This window comes from Sphaeramia orbicularis, chromosome 12, assembly GCF_902148855.1.
Source record: "Sphaeramia orbicularis chromosome 12, fSphaOr1.1, whole genome shotgun sequence".
Taxonomy (NCBI): Eukaryota; Metazoa; Chordata; class Actinopteri; order Kurtiformes; family Apogonidae; genus Sphaeramia; species Sphaeramia orbicularis.
The window spans coordinates 71,882,255-71,893,317 of record NC_043968.1 but is presented as its reverse complement, the minus strand read 5'-3'; positions in this window follow the sequence as shown (position 1 = coordinate 71,893,317).

Here is an 11,063-nt window from a genome sequence, read left to right as displayed (position 1 = left end):
CCAACCAATAGTTTTTCTGCTAAAGTGTTAACAAATAAACAATGAAACAAACTGAACCAAAAACAATACCCCTTGCCTCCCCTTCAGGTGGCGAGGTAAAAACAGTTAAAAGCAGAGAATTTAAGACAACTTGTGAGAGCTTTTTGAAGGACTCAGAAGCTCACTGTAAACCTTCCAGAACCATGGAGCTGCTACATGTAAAGCTCTGTTTCCCATAATGAAGTTTGGTTCTTGAGGGTTGTAGACGGTGAGGACCGACCAGATCCTTGAGGTTATGTGGGTCAAGGCCATGAATGTACTGATAAGTCAGAAGACACCCTCTGTATTATGTTCTGGGTGGAGAAAAACAGAAAAAACACACTGGGATTTTCATTTGATTTATTACAGATAAGCCTCTTCTCATAAACTGAAGTAAATAGTTTCTGTTGTGGGTCCATGAACTGCCACTAACTAATAAAATCTAACTCAGTTTTCAGAGATTATGCAAACAGCCAATGGAGTCAATGAAGGCCATGTGCAGCTTTTTCCACTCAGATCTACTGAAATAAATACTGAAATAACTTTTCCATGTGGTTTTCTTCATTGCACTTCTTTCTGTGATGCGTTCACGGACTCATGCAGATAGATTTGCACTGCTGTGGGCAGGAGGTGTGTCTGCTAAAACCGACAGAGGCAAAGCCAGTCTGAGTACGAGCTGACAACAATGGAAACTTTCTTATAATTGTTCCAGATGTGAGTTTTTTAGTCATCACAGTATGAAATGGAGACGATATTACACAATATTAGATGAGCTCATGTTCAAAGGGACGATCGTCAAGTTATTGTGTGGATCCAAATGGAAATTTCCTTTCCTTTACAACCAAATTTTGTTCCTAAATGCATTTTATTAGTCCTTAATATACCCACAGTAGGCATTGAAGTTCAACTTTCTGTCTTTTTCTTCTTGATTTGTGACATGAGAAAATTAAGAGAAAAACCAACTCGGGGGGTTTTTTGACTGTGTTTGTGTGAACAGCAGTGCAGGAGTCTTACTACTGTGGGTTACAGTGTCATAAACGACAGCTGGGCTGAACTATTGGAGCTGAAGAATAACATTTCAGCTCAATTTCCACCTGAGTTAAAGGCGTTGCTCAGCAGAGTTGAGGGAATGGAGGGGTGCTGTGTTCTTATCCTGATGGAAACTTGGCTGAACGGTAACATGCCAGACTCTGTCTTCCAGCTACAGAAGCGACTACTCTTCCATAAGGACTGTAACAGGCTATTGGGTACAAACTGACAACCTTCACCCACAGACTGGTGTCTAAACTGGTCTGTGGTTGAAGTAACTGAGTACTTAGTTGTAAAGCTTCGCCCTCATTACTTATTATACTACATCTTCGTATCACGCATCACGATCAGACACACATGTGAAAAAGCTGCAAAAACTAATTCATTACACTCCAAACACACAAAAATAGCTTGTATGGCTTCATCTGTTAAACAGCTGCTGAAAGTGCCTTGAATAGACCGTATTATTAGGTAATATATTTAACACCTGGACTCACACATAATACTAGCATACGCAAAACTGAACAAGTAAGCAGGATTTGAGGTGGTTTCTGTCTTGGCCACATCACCTTAGTCTACATGTCCCAGCAATAAAGTGGAAAAAAAAAAAAGATTCTTTGTGCTCAAAACGCATGAAAATGCTGTTTTCATCTGAATCTATTAACCCTTTCATGCATGAATTATGAGAACCTTAATGGGTCAAACACAGTAATGTCCAGTCAGAGTGAACTTTAAATTGATCGCCATTCCAACATTTATTTCAATATAAAGTAGCTCCTTGTTTTGGATAATCCTTTATGGTCCAACTAAAGCAAAAATGAATTTAAAAGTAAAAATGTGGGTCAAATTGTCTCTAAAATGTCCCGTCAGAGAGATTTTGAATTCTGTGTTTTGACCCCTTCCAGTTATTTTTCCTGAGAGTTTTTATTCCTCCTTAGGCATTAAAAAAACAACGCGATTGAAATTTTTGTATGAACCTATTTTTCATGGAGTTGCAAAAATATCCACTCAGCTGGACATCGCGCATTTAATTTTTGAAGCAAAGAAGCTTGTATTTACTGATATACTGAGTGAAAACTATGAAAAAAATTTCATAGTGCTGCTAATCTGGTGTTTTGTCACATTTTAACATACTCTAATAGTTAGTTATTACTCACTTTATGGAGATAATATGCAAAAAAAAACAACCTTTTGCAAAAGAAAAATGGTTAATTGCAGTCTATTACAATAATTGACAAATACAATTGATTTACAATTAAACATGTTACTGCTATCAAGAACAGCAAAGTTACGGTAATGGTATGAATGTCAGTGTATGGGATGATGCATAGGCGTCCACTGTGTTGGCTGATATGGAACTAAAACAACAATCCATGAAATTACAAGAGAACAGCTGAGAAGAACTGTCCACTGTAGTGAACACGGTGTATGAAAGGGTTAAATAGCATTGAAAATGGAGTTGACTGTGCTCAAAACAGGATATTACAATCAATCTAAAATTTAGACAGCTCTACTCAGACAACACAAATATACAGGGTGGGGAAGCAAAATTTACATATTTTGAGGCAGGGATTGAAAGACAGTGTATGACCAATTAGTTTATTGAAAAGTCATGAGAATTTATTTGCCACAAGAAAAATTGACATAAGAGAAAATGTGTTTTTATTCTATGTGTCCTCCTTCTTTCTCAATAACTGCTTCACACACTTCCTGAAACTTGCGCAAGTGTTCCTCAAATATTCGGGTGACAACTTCTCCCATTCTTCTTTAATAGTATCTTCCAGACTTTCTCGTAATAGTTTTTGCTCATAGTCATTCTCTTCTTTACATTCTAAACATCTTTATGGACACTCCACTATTTTTGAAATCTCCTTTGGTGTGACGAGTGCATTCAGCAAATCACACACTCTTTGACGTCTGCTTTCCTGATTACTCATATGGCAAAAGTTTCTGAAAAGGTATGGAGAATATGTGTTATGTATGATTAGGACATCAATATATGTTTGGTTTCAAAACAATTGATGTAGTGCCTGCTGAGAAAAAAACCTAAATGTTCATTGTAAATTTTGCTTCCCACCCTGTATAGGGAAATGAATGAAAAAGCAGAAACTAAGGTGGGTTTTGGACTTCTTGTGCTAAGTTCTATTATAATAATCAACTTATTCACACATCCCACTGACAAAGTTGAACTCATTATGCTCAAAATGCATGAAAACATCCTTTTCCGCTGCATCGTTAAACAGCTTGTTGAAAATGCCTTTAATAGGTTTCAGCAGAGGATGTTGTGGTGACTTTAAATAGACAATGTTGTTGCCTAATATATTATGCAGACTCGATAATACTAATAGATACAAAACTGAATGAGAAAGCAGAAGTTGAGGACGTTTTTAACAAATGTTCCAGTGACAAATTTACAAAAAACCAACTCATTTTGCTCAAAACGCATCAAAACAATCTTTTTCAGCTGCATCTTGTTCAACATTGGTGAAAATGAACGGACTTATCTCAGACAAAGATAGTGTGGTGAATTTGAAGAGAACATTTTATTAGGTAATGAATTTACACCTGTAACTCAAATAATACTAACATATGCAAAAGTGAAAGCAAGATTGGGGAGGTTTTAGAAATATAGTGTCAAACTCACTTCAACAGAGAACTATTCATGAAACACACATCCCTGTGATTAAGTTGCAAAAACTACTACTTTGCGGGAAAAAAAAACACACAAACTGTTTGTTTTTTTTGACAGGATCTATTAACCCATAAAGACCCAAACAACCACAGAGAACCAAAATCATGTACCAGTATACAATGTTTAGTAACTTCTGATGCATTAATTCTATCAATACATGTAATAATTGTGTAAAATACAGTTTGTCGTCTTTCATGGTCATCAGACATGACCCTTTGGACATTCAGAGGCTCTGAAGTTACCGTGAAAACACAATCATCTTCTATAACACTGATTCACCAGTAAAACCCATGGAGTTTGATTAATGACGGTGGAATGATATACTGGATTTATGTTCAGTTATGATCAAATTTGTTGAACAAAGTCACATTTACTTCATTTTTTTCTGTCTCTGATATTAGGACCAATTAACTTAATCGGAGGCTTTATGAACGTCTACATGATTAGTACAGTAAATATGGGAAAATACATGATTTTTATACGAAGAAACGCAAAATACATAGAATATATATTATAATAATCATGATATTCATTTAAGAATGGTTAAATAGAGAGAAAAAATGCCTTTTGGAACTACCACAAAAATAACACTGGGTCTTTATGGGTCAAATACACTGTAAAAAAAAGAAAAAAAAGAAAAATGGTAATATTCCGCCAGCAGGGGTGCCAAAAAATACTGTTAAATAACGGAAAACAACCATCTTATACAAATACGGTAATCTTCCATAATGAAAATACAGTTTTTTGCCCTAATTTTACATGAGATTTTGCTTTTTTTTTTTTTTTGACTTTTTAATGTTTAATAAAGAATATTTTCATTTATTTAAACAAATTACCTATAAATATATATATATAAATAATTTTCAATGAAACTAAGTTGTACAATCCACTGATAAAAAAAAACTGTATTTGGACAGTTTATCAGTGCTTATACATGTTATACATTCACAAAAATACATTTATTCAACATTTTTGTTGTGAAACCTCCTGTAATTACACAAGATATTTGTCAATTAACAAACGAGTCTTGTTAAACTTACAGAACAAATACTTCTTTTACGGTGAATTGTCAGTAATTTTATCTCCTTTTATTTATTTATTTTTGTTTTTACAGTATTAAACTTTAAATTAACAGTTTAATCTCATAAATAGAAAAGAAATATTTGTGAAATTACAATACATTTGCAAATGTATTTTAACTGCATTTTTCAGTGAAAAAAGAAAAAAATTTCTTGTAAAAAATGGAAATTTTATGGTTATTCAGTTACAGTTTTTTCATGTTATTTTACATTTGACATGTAAAATCAGTCTATTTTTGTCATTTCATTGATATTTTCCTGTATCTTGAAAATACAGGAAAAATCTGTAAAATAAACGGTAAAAATTCTGTTAAATTACAGATTTTTTTTTACAGTGTAGCATTGAGTGGACTGTGTTCAAAAGAGGATATAACGATGAATTTGTATAGAATATATTATTAAGTAATACATTTAACACCTCCCTCAAAACAATACATATATGTTGTAAAATGAATGAAAAGTCAGAAACTGAGGGGGTTTAAACGTTTCATGCCAAACTCTATTCATAATAATCAACTTATTCATTAAATACATGTCCCACTGATAAAGTTGCAAAAACCACGTCATTGAACTTAAAGCACACAAAAATAACCCTTTGGGCTTAATGCATCTATGCAAGAGAGTCAATTGAATTTAATTTAAAACGAAGTATTAAAAGTTTCTAAATGTCCTTTCTGTGATCCACGGGTAGTTTATCCACAGTCGAATGTGTTTTATTACATTTAAACTGCACTTGCTTTTAATATGGTAATAATCCTGATAATAGTCTAAGCTTAGAGTTGTTTGCTTATTTATTTATTTATTTATTTATTTATTTTTTATTTATTTATTTTTGCCCCCATTATCTGCCTCATCTTAACCCATGAAGACCCAAACAGCCACTGGCGACCAACATTATCTACTGATCTAAAATGTTCAATACCTGTTGATCCTATCAGTCCATGTTTGGTGTAAAATGCAGTTTGTCATCTTTCCCAGTTGATGATATATTTTGATGCAAAGTCACTTGTTCCTCCTTTCGTCTGATTTTTATCCAATAACTTTCGAATTTATTCTGAGCTTCTATGAACATCTACATGATCAGTATATTAAAAAACAAAAAAAGGGGGAAAAAAAGCCTGATTTTCATTGAAAGAATGAAAACTAAATAAGTTAATATCACAATAAATTGTGATAAATCACTTAAGAAAGGTTAGATAAAGACAAAAATGTGTTTGGGAATTGCCACAAAAGCACTGGGTCTTTATACAGTAGATTAATATAATGAAGATATAGAGCTCGTGCGTTTATGAAGTGTTACTAGATGATGTTTTGCTGTCATCTAGTGGACATGAATAGAAACTACATCAGAATTAGAATCAGCTTTATTGGTCAAGTATGTGAACACATACAAGGAATTTGGCTTCATTTTTTCTTTGCTCACGACGTACAATTTCAACATGACCCAAACACAATTAAACATAGACCTAATATAACAAACAGAGACAAGGACAACAATGGGCTGAGATTTACAGTGGGTTTGTAATATGTACAGAATGCAAATGGGAGTTGTTTACAGTGAGCGGATGTGTACAGGGATCTGGTCTATTAAAAATGTCTGTTTATGTATATATTATTATAGTGCGGATTTCAGTTCTGTTTCAACGTGTTGATGATCATATGAACCATGTTTTCAGGTCAAAAATGTACAATTTCATCCCAATTAATGCTATATTTTCATGTCACAAATGGCCAAGTTATATTTGAACTGAATTTACCTGAAAAACAAATATTCTATATTTTTAGATTCCCCAATTTTTCTTACAAGATTCTATACTACATATCACATGTTTTATTTTTACAGGTTGCAATATGGAGTATGGTGCTGATCCATCCTGCTTATGTTACACCAATACATACATGAAGAATGTCACACGTCACTTTTTAAATCAGTTTTCTAATAATAAGCATTTTTATAAAGAAATAACAATTCTATATTGTTATTTACTCTTTAGTATGATGATAAACTATACAATAAATAATTATAATTCTAGTTTTTGCACAGGGATCATTTGTGGAAACGGTGACATGGCTGCTGAGCATCAGTATGATGGGATCCGTAACAACCATGTCACATCCATCCACTGCCACATTTTGTGTTTTTGTGTCAGCTGTTATTGTTTTAGATCCACAATACTAACATTTATGAATAAGAGGATAATTAACAATAGTAAGTATATAAGTTTATTACTAATAAAGTACTGGTACTGACCAGATCATCATGGGTAATGTCACGTCCGTCCACCAGCAAAAGTTTTCACATACACGTGCTATTCAAAATCCAATATTTCTGAAAATATAGCTTCCATTGTAGGGATGTAACAATTACTGGTATAACAATAAACCTCGGTAAAATTGCAGACAGTTAGTATTACCGTTTAAATTCTAATTATCATGATAACCGTGTTTGAGTACCGCACTTTTCGGGAGAAAATGCCTATGTAAAGATCTGCTTTTATGTCAAATATTTGAGTATAGTTTTAATTTATTACAATTTTAATTTTCTATACCTAATATTTGGAACCAATATTCACTTTAAAAATCTTTGAAAAGGTTCGTTAAGCATCTTTGTGTTATTTATGCAACAAATTATATATATTTTTCAAATTGGATTTTAAATATTTTTTTGTGTTTTCTGGCCTTTTGTGTTGCTATAGTAGGTTAAAGTGAAAAGATAATAGGCAGATGATATAAATGAAGTTGTGCTGAAAAAAAAAGATACCAAACATGGGTATAGTAAACATTTGTTTCTATAGTATATAAAGGCAAAATCAGAAGTACTGAAAAACAGACAAAATAGGCTCAGACCACTAAGGGTTAATACTTGAGTGTTTCTGCTACAGAAAGTGCATTGTGCCAGTTAATTTTTTTGTTGTTGTTTTTGTTTTTTTTTTTCAAAATACAACTTGGTTAAATTATTTCAGTGTGTGTATTAGTACTTCTTGATCATTTTGAGCACAATTTCAACAATACCGCGATAATAATGATAACCGTGATAATTTTGGTCACAATAACCGTGATATAAAATTATCATGTTGTTACATCCCTATTCCACTGTCAAATAACATCAGTAGTCTGTGCACAAATGTGTTAGCATTATTTCAACACGGTTCTATGCATTTCCTACAACTTTTTTTTTTTTTTTTTACAAAAATGGACACTCATTTGACCCCCTACGTAAATTTTAGCCGATATCTTTTTACATAACAACTATGTGTCTAAATGTGTAAAGTGAGGCTACACCAAAACCAATAACATATGTTTCTGAAATGTGGTGCTGACCCTGCAGACATATGGGTCAACATGAGCAAGAGGAGGAACCTGGTGAAGGTCCTGAGTCTGATCTGGAAGAAGAAGAAGTTTTATACCAGAGTCTAAACCCAGATGGTGTCATCCACCTCCCATACTGAGTCTGGTTTAACCCTTTCATGCATGAATTGTGAGAACCTTAATCAAGGTTTTTTTTTCCCTTAGTGTCTTTATTCCTCTTTAGGCATGAAAAAAACCCAATGTGATTGAATTTTTTTTTTTTTGAACCGATTTTACATGGAGTTACAAAATCATGCATTTAATTTTAGAAGCAAAGAAACATGTATCTACTGATATACTGTGTGAAAACTATGAGATAAAAGCATTTTTAATGCTGCTAACTTGATGTTTTCTCACATTTCAACAATACCTGAATGGAGATTATATGCAAAAAAAAAAAAAAAAAATACTGTTAATTACAGTTTAATAACAATTTTTTTTTTTTTTTTTTTTTTTTTTTTTTTTTTTACAATCAAACATGTTCGTGCAGATCAGGTTTATCTAGAACAGCAAATGTACAGTAATGGTATGAATTACAGTGTTTGGGATGATGCATAAGCGTCCACTGTGTTAACTGATATGGAAGTAAAACAACAGAATCCATAAATATGCAATAGAACAGCTGTAGAATAACTGTCCACTGTAGTGACCACTATGCATGAAAGGGTTAATGACATCAGCGCAGAGGATTTTCATGTCCGTCACATCCTTTGTAGGGGCAGACAAATGTACAAGTCCACCACTAGATGGCACTATATACCAACACTGACCCTGGAACAACTAACTGGTGAAGAAGAGAGAAATGTAACCCCAAACCAGTGGTGAATGAAGACACCATGAGATGAAGTGGGTCAGTGTCATTTTGTCTCAAATATGTCAGACTCTTTTTTTTTTTTAAATAGTAATAGACAAATGAATAGTGTGGATGATTCATTATTTCAACACATTACTTCTGAATTACTGAATTACTGTGATTGACCTGAATGTGTTGAGAGGCAGTATATTTACAAAAAATGAAGTGAAATATGCCAGCTTCATTTTGTCCACAATCAAACACCAGTCGAGGTTAACTTTAACCCTTTCATGCATGAATTATGAGAACCTTAGTCATTTTTTTTTTCTTGAGCGTTTTTATTCCTCCTCAGGCATGAAAAAACAATGCGATCAAGTTTTTTTTTAAGGAGTTACAAAAATGTCCACGCATTTCATTTTTGAAGTAAAGAAACATGTTTAGAACCCAATATCAGAAAGTGATATTAAAACAATGAAATAATAACATTTTTAATGCTGCTAATTTGATGTTTTCTAACATTTTAACATATTCTAATGCTAGTTATTACTCACTTCATGGAGATAATATGTTTAAAAAAAAAAAAAACAAAACTGATTTTGTCTAACAATGACAGTTGATTTACACTCAAACATGTTTCTGCAGATCAGGTTGATCAAAAACAGCAAAGTTTCAGTAATGGTCTGAATGTCAGAGTATGGGATGATGCATAAGCGTCCACTGTGTTGGCTGATATGGAACTAAAACAACAAAACCCATGAATATACAAGAGAACAGCTGTAAAATAACTGTCCACTGTAGTGACCACCATGCGTGAAAGGGTTAATAACACTGTTTTCTTTATTAATTTGCTTTTTCTAAACTGCTCCAAATGTTTCTGTTCACTTTGTCTGTTCACTGTTAGTGACTGAACGTGTGCAAAGACTCTTGGGTGATTGCCTGTTTGCATCTTTTATGGTGACCTTTATAAACCTAGTCATCACAGTAATAAAGTTCACAGATCAGTGTTGGAGGTGTTTGAAGGCAGCAATAAACTCAACCTCATGTACAAAACATAGAGTCTGTCCATGAAAATGAATGAAGCAAGAAATCCTGTGGTTGAACAAAGTCACCACAGCTGAATAGAAGGACTGTTGGTAAAAAGTTTAATTCATTTCCTCTGTTGAACGATCATAAAATCATTACTTTTTCCTTTTTAAGTGAACAGGTACACACTAACGACTGGCAGCTCAGAGAAGAAAACAACCAGGAGGGTTTGGTCTCGTAAAGAATGTAGGACTAATTTTAACCAGTAGATGGTGCTCCTGACTTCATTTCTTTCAGTCACTTTTTTCTGACGTTTCATCCCATGGGGTAAAGCAGAAAGGTCAGGACTTTAGTTCTCTGTTACGGTATGAAAATGACCAAACTGTGTTTTTATTACCTTAGACTTCACCTCCATGGAATCCATCATGTTACACCTAACCCTTAAAATCATCAACTACAGTCCTGAGTAAAAGAATCAGAATCAGAATATTTTATTCATCCCAGGGGGAAATTACTGTGTTACAGTTGCTCCATTCAAGTATAATGAAAGTAGCAGGAAAGAAATTATCAATACGCAATATACATACACCATATACCAGGGGTGTCAAACTCATTTTAGTTCAGGGGCCATATTCAGCTAAATTTGATCTGCAGTGGGCCGAACCAAAAAAATAATAACATAATAACCTATAAATAATGACAATTCCAAATTTTTGTCTTTGTTTTAGTGTAACAAAAACCCCATTAAATTATGAAAATACTTACTTTTATAAACTATCAAAAAAAAAAAAACAAAAAAAAAAAAACAAAAACACCTGAAAAAGCTGAAATTTAAATTAAAAAAGGCAAGAAAATTTAGTGCAACTTTAACAATATTATGCCTCAACATCTCATTTCTCCATGTCCATTATGGATCAGATCTACAAAGACATTAAACACTGAGGAACAGGCAGAAAAAATGTTAAAATTGTGCTTAATTTTCTTTAGACATTTCAGGTTGCTCATATTTGTTCAGGTTATTCACATTTTAGTGTTACAGGATAGTTTGTATATGTAAATATTTTCATAATTTAATGCTATT